Genomic DNA, 14,067 nt, shown 5'->3' with positions numbered 1-14,067 from the left:
ACAAAGGATTAAGGCAAGTTTGTCCTCTATCACCGCTGCTGTTCAGGCTTTATATGATAAGTATGGAAAGAAGGCTACAAGGAAGCAATGTAGGTTATAATCTGCCGTACAGATTAGGCGAAACGGTTATTGAGCAACGACTACCGCGTTTAATGTATGCGGACGACATTGTACAGTTAGCAGGTAGACAGGAAGATTTGCAAACTATGGTTAATTGCTGTGAAGATGAGACAGTCTAGGTTTAAGTTTTAGAGCAGCTAAGTCCGGTGTGATTATTTGCAATGACACAACTGATCAGGCGTTCACATACATGACCGTGAAATACCCCGAGTGGCCGAATACAAATATCTCGGGGTATGGGTAAACGAAGGGCAGATGTACACGGAAAACACGAGCAGTCCCTCGTAGCAAAAGGGCGAAGAAATGCCGGAATAATGAAACGTAGGGCATTGGGAGGGAGGGGGGGGGGGGGTAAAACAGATATGAAATGCTAAGAGGTATTTGGAAAGAAATAATGGTGCCGGGGCTTACTTTCGGGAATGTCGTTCTGTGCTTAAGCGCTAGCAGAAATTATGTCGAGATAAGAAGTAAATCAGAGAGCTGTTGGAAGATTAGCACTAGGTTTTCACGGGAAAACCACAAACGAGACAGTCCAGGGGGATATGGGCTTGACATCTTTCGGAGCACGGGAAGCTCAGAGTAAAATACTATACGAAGAACGCCGGAGAAAATTGGACGGTAACAGGTGGGCAGCTAAGGGACTTTAATACCTATACAGAGCGTTGACTCACAATGGCGGAAATAAACTGCGAAGCTAACCAGTGAGTATGCCACTTACGAGGCCGGAGAAAGATAGCGTTAAACTAAAGGTTCAAAATGCGGAAGGTAAAAATTGGATCAATTCAATGGAATAGAAGCATAGTGTAGAACTATATCGATACTCGAAAGAGCAGATTACGAAAGAAGCGTTATTTGATAACTCGAGACGCAGTGCCCTACTGTTTGAAGTTAGGTCAGGATGCCTTAAAACGCGCAGCCATAAAAAGAAATTTAACGAATAAGATGACAGATGTGCTGTGTGAGGTAAATCTGTAGAAACAATACAAAACCACATGCAAAAAATATGGTGGTATCCATCCCGATGTCGATGCTGGCATAGTCACTCTTCCTGAGGTCCTAGTGTTTAAGATATTACAATAGTAATGTAAATAAATCTGCGGTGGAAATTTACAAAAAGCGATTGGAAGATTGGTGGCTCAAAAGTAGAGAGGTGGCATAAGGCTAAAAGTGTAGGAAGACGTATTTAAAGAAAATGGCGGCTTTTAATAACCTACAACACAGTTAAACAAAAATAAAGGAAAAAAGCTGAGCATGGTGGCAACTGCCATCACCCCGTTTAAAAGGGGTCACTCCTACCTTCCATCCGTACGTTGTCAACATTCGTATGCGCATTCTACTACGAGTGAATGTGGAGAGATGGACGTCCACCTCAAACAGCGTGTAAACATAAAAATCTGTGTGAAGCTTAGCAAGACAGCCACACAGACGTATGAGCACCTTCGGGACACTTACAGCAAAAACACATTATCGCGGGCGCGAGTTTTCGAGTGGCACAAGAGGTTCGTTCCGGGGATAACTTCGTTGTAAGACGACACAAGGCAGGGGCACCCTTTAACCTCACGGAATAAAAATAACCTGGCTCGGAATAGGAAAATCGTACAGCAAGACCACGCCATTACAGTCCGCATGCTATCAGATGCTCTCGACATTAGTAAGAGAACATGCTACCAAATTTTGCGTGAGAACTTGGGGAAACGAAAGCTAAAGTAGACCTTTCTGACGTTCTAGTTGGTACATCTCTATTAAACAGCGTGCGCTAACAGGTCGTACACAGGAAACTTTGAGACAGAGGAAAGCTGAATGCCAGACTTGTTCCGCACTCCCTCACACAGGACCAGAAGGACACGCGGGCATCAGTAAGTGCTGATTTGCCCTCCGATGCAGAGAAGGATGCTGCATTCATTGATAGCATCATTGCTGAAGAAGAAACATGTTGTTTTCAATGCGATCATCAAACAAAGAGGCAGAGCGCTGAATGGCGGTCCACAAGCTCTCCGGCGCCGAGAAAGGTGCGGAGACAGAAAACCAAAACAAAGATGATGCTAATAGTTTTTTCGATGCCAGAGGTGTCATACACCACGAGTTCGTCCCAAAAGGGAAGACGGTGAATCAGGAGTTTTATATCCGCGTGCTCCAGCACATGCGTGATGCACAGCGACGCCGTCGCCCTGACTTATGGGGATCTGGACAATGGAGCCTTCTTCACGATAACGCAAGGCCGCACACTGATCTCGGCGTAACAAAATTTCTCGCCAAGCACAGCATTACGGTACTTCGCCATCCGCCATACTCGCCTGACCTCTCCCCATGAGATTTTTTCCTGTTTCCTCGTGCGAAGGAAGCCCCGAAAGGTTGCTGGATGCGGAGCGTGCTGGCCATTGAAGACGCCACGACAAGAATCTGACAGCCCTGCTAGAAGAAGCGTTTTCAAACTGTTTCCAAGACCTCTAGAAGCGTTGGAAGCGGTGTATAGACTGCATGAGAGACTATTTCGAAGGGGGGCTGCACAAATGATTTCAAATTTAAAAGCTTTTTTTAATTGACTCAGTCTCGGAACTTTGCGGACAAAGGTTGTACATGTTCTGTGCTTTGTCAAATTTCCAGTAATATTTCCGCATACATTAGTAGGACATTCTTGGGGGCTAGTCGGTTCATTTTCAAGGATGGTTAGAAACAGCGCCAAAGGACGATGAAGAGAGGTAAAGCAACAAATACGACACCCCGGGCGCCATTCGTACAGGGTGATCAAAATCATTCCGAAAGGTGGTCACCATTTATACAGGATGATCAAAATTAGACGTGCGGAGAGGTACATATAAAATTCAGGGGGCACTTTGTGGACCTAAAGTGCGGTGAGGCGAAAGCCTTTAGCGCGGTGTTGCTGCTTGTGTCACTGATGAGTGGATAAGATGTTAATTAAGCACACAATTGTTGGTGAATCTTAAATGCTGGAGACACTGGAGGGCATTTGGGAGGCATCCATCTTAATTGACGCCTTTCTGTAAACACTCTCCAGCTTCCTAGACAAGAACTACATGTGTTTTGGCAGGAAGTAGCGTAGTCATTAGCACGCTCAGCTGCGGAATGGAAGGATGATGGTTCCAATCCCATCATGCGCAAAGGTTTTTTTCTTATCGAGCAGAAGTTTCACGGACGGACGGACGGACGGACACCGCGAGTATGAGCCATTAAAGGCTTTCGCCTTAATTGTGAGATGACACTTGGCAATGTCAGGCACCTAATTAACAATAAACGAATAATGAACTTTATTATTGAGTGCAGCATGCGGTCATATTTATATCGGAAACTAAGAGTCAGTCGTATTCCTGAAGAATTCAGTAAACTAGAATTCTCCTAGCATGTGTGTGTTCGGAGACATTTGCTTCCGAATTTTCAGCTCGATCCGCGTAGTTGCGCATGAAAGGGGCTTAAGATCGGCTCGAAACTCTTCCCGTCGTGACGCGGTGTTTCGTCTGTCAACGGCGTAGAGCGACCGGTGAAGCAAATAACTGTTGTCTTTTCACTTTCGGCTATGGAAATGAGAATGACGCCCGATGCAACAGCTGCATCACACCAAGGAGGAGTTTTGCGTCCACTGCCACTGGCTTGCGTGCTTAACTACTCGAAATGAATGGAAACTTTGGGGGCGAATATCTAAGAACACGCGTGCTTTGGGCGAATTTTACCAAATGGGGCAGCCTAGAAAAGCGACCGCTTCTGTATCCAGTGTGAACGTTCACCCTAGCTGCAATGGCTAAAAAGTTTATAGATATATTTCAGTACATAAGGCGTTTTACGGTGACTATTATCACCTAACTTTGGGCCCTCCTGACAGCATAATATGTGCAGAGGTGAATTATCACGTATCTCGAGCAAACTAATCATAAGAAATCTCTAAAGCTTAATTTTGATCACCCTGCATGTGAAAGGTGCATCAATGACTCATACATTCTTTTGTAGATAAGTCTGCACAGAACGCAGCGTAAAGTAGTGATAGTTATATTGTAGCGGTGTTCTTTGCCTAAATGAAGACCTCTAAAGTTACCAACTAAACTTTTTGGGCGTCTAGTTTGCCTAATTTTAGAAAAACAAAAGAAAAGTTCCCCATTGACAAGATTAACTTGGTGTACTCTTGGTAAATAGAAAGCCCCAAAATATTTTCGTCCATATTTTTCGAAGGCATTTCAAGTCAATCATTACCAAACTCTGCGAAAGCAGCAAAGTGCGTAAAACTGGCTTCTTTAGATGTCGATGATAGACTTTAATGGCGCAATGTTAGCTTTTGCCAAAGAGTGCCGTGCTGAAAGGTGTTTCCCTTGCACCAAAGTGAGGTCAAACTCCCATTTCCCAAACATTTCACTCCAGATAATGGTATCTTTAGCATGTTGTAGACACTGCACTAGCAGCAGACATTGAATTTATATGAACATTCATATTTTATTCAATATCTGCAGAGAAGATAAAAACTACAAAAATCCTTATCTTAGCGCCATCCACAACCCTTCATGTTCTGTTTTCTTCATGTTTGCGCTGATGATGCTGTGTCTCCGCCCATGTCGGAGGAACACAGGACGTCAACGAAGAAGACCCTCTTCACATCTTTTTTTTTATTTGATGTTTATGGCCTCAGGGTATAAAAATTATGAAGTGACAGGTGAGTAAGATTCTTAAAGAAATGATAAAAGTTGAGCTGATCTGATAAAATCAAGAAGTGAACGATGATATGGACCCTGTGTCCATGCAATATATAAATCCGGATTGCCCGGTGAGAGTCCCACTGACACCAGGTGCCAAATTCTCGTCGGCTTCAGCGCCGGACAGTCCCACAACAGGTGGTGGATATCCGCCTCACAGTCTCTGTTCTTGCAGACTGGACACCCGGGGCGGGGATATAAATCTTTGAAATGCGACCACTTGCGTGTCACAGCTGGAGTTAGGGGAACCCCGACCCGTATCCTCTGAAGCGCAACCTCCTCTTCACGGACGGGTAAGACCACAGGGGAGGGTTACCGCACACGGAGGGATTAGAGCACGTGTGCGGCGCCGGACGTGTTCTTTTCTTGTTAAAAGGAGTGTTCTGTCATCCAGAGTGAGGACTCGAGGCAAAGACGAGGTTGGGGCGAAAGGCGGGTCGTAGAATCTGCGCGGCTTTGTGCGCTCAGAAGGTCACGCGGGACCCACTCAATACGGATTTGTTGTGGGATGCGTGCCGCTAGACGATGGATGTCTTGGCTGATTTTAGGAGTGCGACTGACTCGTCGTAGTAGGCGTGTGACGTGAAGGGCGTCGGTGCGAATGGCATTGCGGGCCGTGGGTAGCATGAGAACGGAGGCCACAGAGCAAAGTGCGTCTTGAACCGCATCTCCGCACAGAAGGAGAAAGGAGGTTCTGAGAGGCGAAATCTTGACGTTTTGTTCAGAGCAGGCTTGCAAGGACAGTAAACTGCTGTTGTTGTTTCGGAGGCCTGAATGCTTGCGTCAACGTACATAACGATGGAGCCATGCGGCAGATTGGCGTCTTGCTCTATAATTCGGTCGCGAAATGACGATGTCGCGCGGGTAGATGATGGCCGATGTAGATCAGTTGGCTTGTTGTCGCTTAGCTGCACAAAACGCCAGGGAGGAAGACCTGGAGGGGGCGGCTGTAGAATGGAGTGCGATGAAGCATATGCCCTGAGTGCACACGTGGTGTGTGTAAGGCTTGACTTTAGGCGGCGAGCATCGCGTCACTGCCGCACCAGCTCATCTAGTGTATTCAGCTGCGCATGTTTTTGGAGCGCCACGATCGGGGTAATGCGGGGAAGGCAAGTGATGGCCCTTATTGCCTCTGGATTAACAGCTTCTAGCCGATCCCATTGAGGCCTCGTCAAATGCTGGAATTGGGTTTGGTAAACGAGGCGCGGTTGCACTCCACCCGCACCAACTGTCGTGCAACATGAGAGCGGGCTCCGCCTGTTTTAGAAAAATGCGTGTAACCAGACCCAATGCCTGAATTGCTTGCTTTTTAGCACGTGAAAGCCAAGCAGTGCCTGTTCCCGACTCGTGTATTGTCAAGCCCAATATCTTTACGGTCGAACTTTCTTGATTCGGAGTGCCGGATAGATGGAGACGAATTGGTGTTGCAGCAAGTTTACGACGCCCCCAGCGGTTGGCGACTGACACGAATGTGGTTTTTGCTCAATGAAAGTTGCAAACCAATTGAAGAAACAAAAGTCGACGTAATATCTATGGCTGATTGTAGGCCTGCTGCTTGAGTCATCAGGTCATCAGGCCCTCTTCACATCTGTTCGCTGGATTCGTACAGCTGCTTAGCAACTAAGACACGCGTACGTCAAATATGTCGCCAGGTTATGACCGGTTGTGCTTTTCATCTTCACTGTCGGCACAGGATGCGTATCTTCACTCTCGGCACGACGCACTTAATCAGCCAGTTTTACCGACCACACTCGGTCATGGTCTGAAGAAGGCTTTGCTCAGAATCGGAACGTAATTGTTGGCGTATCGGGAGCTTTCATCTATGTTTTGCGGCTTTCACATCTTCTTTCTCGGGGGAAAGAAGAATACGTTCTATGGCATAACTTCCAGGAAGGAAGGTCCAGCCTTTAGTGCCAATATTATCAAAGAAAATGCGAGAAACCGTTGTTATTATTTCATGAAAAAGATTCTGCGAAGCCGTATTTCTGTCTAATGAACAATATGCAGCAAAATGAGTTGTTTAAATCGCTGCTGTCTGCGCACAATTTTTTAAACGTGCGTTAAAGAGACTCAAATTCGTGTCCGCGATCTGCCAGCCCACCCGCCCAGCTTCGCTGCCGTAATACAGTGCTTTCCTGGGGACCCAGTGAAGTGGGTTGAGGCCATCGAAACGGCTGCCCGGCGCTCTACCTGGCCTTCCGAGACCACACCGGCCCTGGCAGAAGACCGTCTGCACGGTGGCGCTCAGGATTGGCACCAGCATGAAGGTCGGCACTGCGCCACCTGGTCGGCTCGGACAGCAGCCCTCGTGGCCGGTTCGGCGCAACTTCCAAGCGCGCATGATGCAAAGTACTAGCGGATGCGGTCGCGGAGCCAAGCTCCTGATGAGGACGTCGCCGTATACGTGTATAAAAAGATGAGTCAGCTCTAGGCCTACAGCATCACGTGGCCCGCGCCTGCTTCCAGGCAGTATGTCGTCGGTGGCCTGTATGATTCCGTCCATGCGGCTGTCCTGATCCCCCAGGACAGCGACTCCGTCCATGCCTTCGTGAGCCTGGCCGTCGTACTGCAGGTCACCTCGCGTCGTCGCGGAATGCACTCTTCCTCCACGACGTCTGCCGAGGGTCCGCGCATGCAGTATCAACACGTAGAGGTGCACGCCGAACGAGCACCCCGATATCCCGGGAGCGTGTGTGAGGGGCGGTGAAGTGGCTCAACTTGGCGGGTGGCCACGGCTTCCTCCTTCGCAGCGACACCGTTGAGGGCACTTTCATTCACCGGACCGCGATGGAACACGGGAGGCCAAGGAAGCTTCATCGCATCCGGGAAGGACAGGAGGTTGAATTGGAAGTCATTGGTGGGAAGAAAGGTCGCCGACCGGCAAACGTTGCTATACTCGGCGCGAAGGTATTTGCAGCAATGTCGAGAAGCAACACATCGGCACCACACCTTATGAAGTTCTGTGCGGATAGCAGCCTCAACTGGCAGCAGCGTCCAAAGTGGCAACACAGATCCACAACGGAACCCCTGTGGCATGACGGGAAGCCTGCCGGAAGATTAGGTCAGCATCCCAGAAGAGAGCATCCAGTGCGCAAGAGTCGCACAAACGTAACTTCGACCTTCGACCGTCGACGTCGGCGAGCACGTTGCTACAAAGTTGGCAGTGAGGGTTGGGTGCACAGGACCTTCAGAGAGCGGGCAGAAAGGTGGCCACGAAATGCAAAGGGTCCTCCTTCATCGTCACACGATCCGACAGGGGTAGAAGAAATAACATCGCTGTGCATGTGTCGCGTTTTAAGAAGAAACTCATCAGGGAAACTTGACAATGTGCTGCGTGGTGGTGCTTGTGTTTTTTCAGATCCGCAGTCGTCTCCGATTGTCAAGCGGAAGCTAAGACGGGGAGGAAGTGACGAATGCAGACAGAGGTAAAGACTATGAAGACTAATAAAAGCTAGGCGTTCCAACGAACGGCCCCGTTTCAGCTTGATTCTTTTACAGACTGTAAAGTTGAGCATGACCAATTGCGCATATTGTGAAAGAAGGCTAGGCCGAGAAGGCAGGACGGCAAAACGGCCGTGTCTGGCATTTATTCTATTGGCGAACCCGAGGCGCATGCCACAGGCAGAGCCGCGGGATGGTGATGGTATGTACAAGTGAAAGAAGGGGATGCATGGAAGGCTCGCAATATATAAGCATTAACTCAATAACGCTATCGCGCCTTATCCTAAAGGCGTAGGCTAAGTGTCTCCTTAAATTTTGGGTACACAATTTTATTAAGAGCATCAGCATCATCATATCGAGCCTTAGATGATTTGACAGGGTGTGAAAAAAGAAATTGAATTCATGGCATTCACCCATCGTGACTTGGTTGGTATTTAAATGCAGGGATGCTTTCGACGTCGACATTCTAAGCCCCATGTGTCCACAGAACAAGTACAGTGGTGAGCAGCCCTGTCTAGAGCGCGCCGACGGTGCTCTACGGTACACTGCGGAGCAAGTCAGTGCCATCTAACGTTAGGCTGTGGGTTTGAGTTTTGCGTCCTGTGTGCATGCGCGGCCAAAATAAAGCGGCGCCCGCTCGTGGGCTCTTGGCCTCATTTCTGCTCGGTTCTTGTGCTTGCCGCCGACAGGGCCGCACAGAATGATATTGCCACGTACCTAACCCGCCGCGCGGCCTCCACGCTTAGTCGAAACGACGACGAAGCGGTGGTTGGCTCTCAAGGCGCTCTGTTCTAAATTTCCTGATATAATCTCACCGACTGCCTTGCTAAGTGTTACAAAATTTTCTTTTCTATCAATTATTACATTTTGACTTAATCATTATTATTTAATTCCTCTCTTTATTATTGTTCTTACAATTTTGAAATTAAAACTCTCATCCATTTTCTGTTCATGAGGAAGAATTCACTGGTGTTGCGCTCCCACGTGCTTTTCCTTTTAATTAACTGCGTTCAGGTGAATAGCCACCCGATTCTTGGCCGATCCCTCAGTGTGGGTATGTGCCATCTTTTTATAGGCTAACAACAACAAGATTTGTGACCTGAACCCTGGCTCACTAATTAAAAAGCTCTCAATCTTGGGAAGAAGAAGACGACGTTATTCTAGAACAGAACGCAGCTGTATGGGGTTTCCCCACTGAACCCTGGCCTATCCCCCTTCGTGGTTATGTGCAATGTCACCAAGGCAACAACAACAACCCTATCTCCTTGCCTCTGAATTTTTATCGTTTTTCTCATAATCAGGGAGGCGCCACTCCCTCTTCGGGACAGCGATAGAAGTGAAGGAAGTCGGGCCTCCTCTGGAACCCGGTGGGTCGCTGGCAGCTGCCTACAGGAAGCGCTTCTACCAATCGAGCGAGGCAAGCAGCCAGGCCACTGTGCTGTACTCAGCCACAAGCGAGGACTCCTCGGAGGAAGAAGGGTTCGTCCCAGTGGTGAGCCAGAAAGCCAAGAGAAGAATGCTGAAGAGTGAGGACTCGTACTCAAGTACATCTACCGTCATCACGACGCGTGGTGCATCGGCACATAGAGTCTTGTTCGCGCCTGAAACGCCCACTAACAACCTCAACCTGCTGAACAGACAAGCTACGCCGGTGTTCATCGAGGCTCGCGCCCGATGGTGATCAAGGACGTCAGGATCAACAGCCAAAGGAACCCCCTTGCCACCGATGTAAAAGAGCGGAGCGCCGTGAAAAATCTAGCCACCATCAAGAAGACCGGAGACATCCCCGTCCGCTCTCTTGTTTTTGAAAACAATGGCACAACCGCTGGCGTCATTTACATCGATGCGAACATCTCTGACTCCGACCTACCGGTGCTCAATAAACCAGCGACGAACAGCATCGAAAAAACCAAGGTTCAGTACATCGGCAAGTCAAGGTGCGTTAAGCCCACTTTTAAGGGCGGTTGTAATCCATCGCACGTGAAGGTTGGCCACTTTCGACATGCACGTCGCAAATTCTTCATGAGGCCGCTTCCGTGTCGAAAGCGCATGAAAATTGGGCACGTGAGTGATGTTTGTAATAGCACCATAGCGTGCCCGCGCTGCTCTGAACCACATAGCGGTGTCTATTCCCAGGCTACTGTCTTGAAGTGCGCCAACTGCCGTGGCCCTCATGAGCCTTCTTCGAAAGTCTGTCCCCACCTGAAGAAAGAGTGGGCGGTGTTAAAGCAAATGCTGTGATACCATTCAACGCACAGAGAGGCCGAAGCTACAGTGCGTCGGCGTCGTTCTCGTCGCCGACGATCTACTAGACAAAACGCTGACAGCGGCAGAGAAGCCCCCATCACTCCTGACACTAGTCCTCCCCCACCACTGAGTAATGTAGGCCTGGTGACTGGTGAAGCCGGAACGAGTTTTTCAGAGGTTACATGGCCACCATCGCCGCAGCCACGCTCGACCTTGGTGTCTGAGCAGGCACCGCGCCCCCACTATCCCACGATTACAGCTGAGCGAGCCTAAAGCAGAGATCCAGCCCTAGGTGAGGAAGTGCAGGTGTTCGCCATCTTGAGGTCTGTTATAAACGCTATGCGGTGTTATGCTTTCTAGCTTTCACTAGCCAGCAGCACGGAATGCATTGCAGGTACTGGACGCGCTAAATTCAGTACTTGCAGCTTTCCAGAAACAGGCACAATAGCTCTTCCAGCATTACCATTTGAAAGTCAAGTCATAGCAGCGTTCATTTTCCAGTGGAATGCCCGTGGACTTAATTGCCACATTTCGGACATTCGCGAATAGGTCTATAAAGACAGATTTGAAATCCTTGTGATTTCTCTCTATGAAGTGTTCACATCCTCCACGCACACGGGAAATAGCAAGGTCACCATCTACATTCGAAGGGAGCTTACTTATGTGCACCATGCGGTTCCCCGTCAAAAGCATAACAAGTACGTCTGTTTGACGGTGAAAAGGCGCACCCTGACGTTTACAATTGTGGGCGCGTACTCATCTCCAACAACAAGTTTTGACGCCGACAGACTGAAAAACTTGTCGGCTGTAACACCCGTGCCTTAGATCGTCACTGGAGACTTTAATGCGCATTACGCCATGTGGGGAGGTATCCGGATGAATTCCAAGGGAAGAAGTCTTGTCTGTTTCGCCTCTGACCACGACCTACAATGCCTTAACAACGGTTCTCCAACGTATATTCGCGGGCTGTATTACAGCAGTCTGCACTTGGCGTTTGTGTCTCTGTGCCTTGCGAGACGCGTCCGGTGGTTTGCCGACGTAGAAACGCATGAAACTGAACACATCCCCACATATATTATTGTTCCTGGTCTTGCTGGATGCATATCTGCCAAACGTTTGCAACGAATAGACTTGTCTGTGTTTAAAACCTTTATGGTAGAAGCCTGCAGAGAAGACATTACAACATGAATCGAAGAGCGCATCAAGGCGGCTATGGAACACGCGAGATGCTTCTTCACTGCAATGCCAAAGTTCACAGACTTCGATGTGGAGCTGCAGCGCCTCCGATCACTTCGACGAAGAGTAGAGAGACGGTACAGGCGCACAATAACGCTGCACGACTTAAGGAACGCAAGGCGCACACAGAACAAAATCTAGCGCAGAATTCAAATCTTGCAGGTTCACTTTTGGAAGGCATTCTGTGAATCACTGGATCCTCGAAAGCCTCTCTCGCGCATCTGGAGTATAGTGCGTGGTTTCCAAACATCTCCTCAGCAGCTCCAACCATTCAAGTCTCTCGCACTTCACCAGGACGTAGCGAAGTGGAGATTGGTGAAGATTTTTGCGCAAGAATAGCAGGTCCCAGGAACCAATCCACAACACTGAATTGCTGCGAAGTGCCTAGATCTAGTGATTGGCAAATGGGCCTCCCTTTCTCCATGGAAGAACTAGACGCAGCCATGGCAGGTTGCAGACGATCTTCATCGCCGGGGTACGATGGACTAACATACTGTCCACTTGCAAAGCATGGTCAGGAGGCTCGACGTGTTCTTTTAGACAACTTCAACGCATCATGATGTGCGGATACTGTTCCGGACGCGTGGAAATTAAGTCGTCTGGTTCCAGTCCTTATACATGGAAAATCGCCGCTTCACCTAGCATTGTACCGTCCAATCGCACTGGCCAGTTCTGTGGGGAATTTAATGGATATGATGGTACTTACACGAATTGAGTGTTATCTGGAGCGCTATCAATGTCCGGCTTTCGGTGCGGACGTTCGTCTTTTGATGGCGTCATTGACCAGGTGTCATCAGTTCAACATGAGAAGCATCTGAAGCGCTTGACCGCGGCGTTGTTTCTGGATGTTAAAGCGGCTTATGATACGTCACTCACCAAGCTATTTTAGACTCTTTGGAAGCTGCAGAACATGGTGGCATGTTCTGCTGGATACGCATTTGTCTGTCGTACCGATCACTATTTATGCAGACTGAGGACGGACCAACATCTTCACATTACACTTGCCGTGGAGTCAAACACGGTGGAGTACTAAGCCCAACGCTTTTCAATCTTGCACTTGTCGGCCTTTTCGATGTACTACCACAGTCGGCGAGAGTCAGTCTATGCAGACCATATTTGTATCTGGGCATAAGGAGTTACGCGACCACAAGTTCGGGCAAAGCTTCAAAAGGTGGCAAGCATTCTTGCGGCCTATCTCCGCCTGCAGGGCCTGGAGATGTCTACAGAAAAATGTTCCCTTGTTGGCTTTACACGCCAGAGCATGTACCATTACCCCGTGCGCATAAATGGGTCAACAATACCCTACGAAAGAAGCCATCACTTCCTTCGAGTAATCACCGATCGTAATCTAACATGGAGCCCACGTGTCTCGTACATGAAAAGGCGACTGACATTGATCGTTCAAGTTCCCTCCTTTCTCGGAAGGAAGTCGTGAGGAGCATCAGTGCAGTCGATTGTCTAGCTGCACACCGCATTATTCCTGGGATTCCTTCGCTACAGTATCGCTTCACTAGGAAACTTGAGGAAAACAAACATACGGTGTCTGCAACGTGTTCAGGCTCAAGCTCTACAGACGTGCTTAGTACTGCCAAAATGTGCGTCTACAGCCGCTACAGTACTCATCGCTCAGAAGAATCCAGTGACTGCCTATGCCACAATCGAAGCCTTGGGAGCCTATATTCGTCACCTCTCTCCGATTCCGCGCACCATCTTGCCAGTCTTCGTGTTAACCGGCGAAGTACATCGTTTGCCAAAATTATCGATGCCCATTTCGACTTCCTACCAACCCAATTTACACCAGCCTCTATACCGTCTTCTTCATTATGGAGTCTGCACCAACCTCCTGTGCTTCTTTCTATACCGGGCATCTAAAAGAAGGCGGATTTATCGTCGACAGCACTCGAACAGACCACTCTAGAATATTTGCATGAGAAACATGGACACCGACTGCACGTATACACCGATGGCTCAGTGACCCCTTCCAGTTCCTCGGGCTCCGTAGTCATCCCCGTAAGGATCCTAGTTAAAAACGTTAAAACATCACACCGGACTTCATCGAGTGGTGCAGAACTTACTGCTATTTGTGTCCCCTTTGAGCACATCAGTGAAGAAACACCCCAGCAATGGTGTCTTTTCACTGATTCAAAGGCAGCCCTCCAAGCGTTACAGCCTCCTCTTCGTCATGGGTCCCATGAAAAACTTGTCGCGGAAATCCGAGAGGTCCACCACACAGCCATCAACAAAGGGCACGATCTTGTTTACCAATGGCGTGGAATACAGGCCAATTCTCGAATTCGCGTTTAAAAAACCTAGACCCAGATATGAAGCT

Source organism: Amblyomma americanum, chromosome 2 (assembly GCF_052857255.1).
Source record: "Amblyomma americanum isolate KBUSLIRL-KWMA chromosome 2, ASM5285725v1, whole genome shotgun sequence".
NCBI lineage: Eukaryota > Metazoa > Arthropoda > Arachnida > Ixodida > Ixodidae > Amblyomma > Amblyomma americanum.
Note: the sequence above shows the minus strand (reverse complement) of the source record.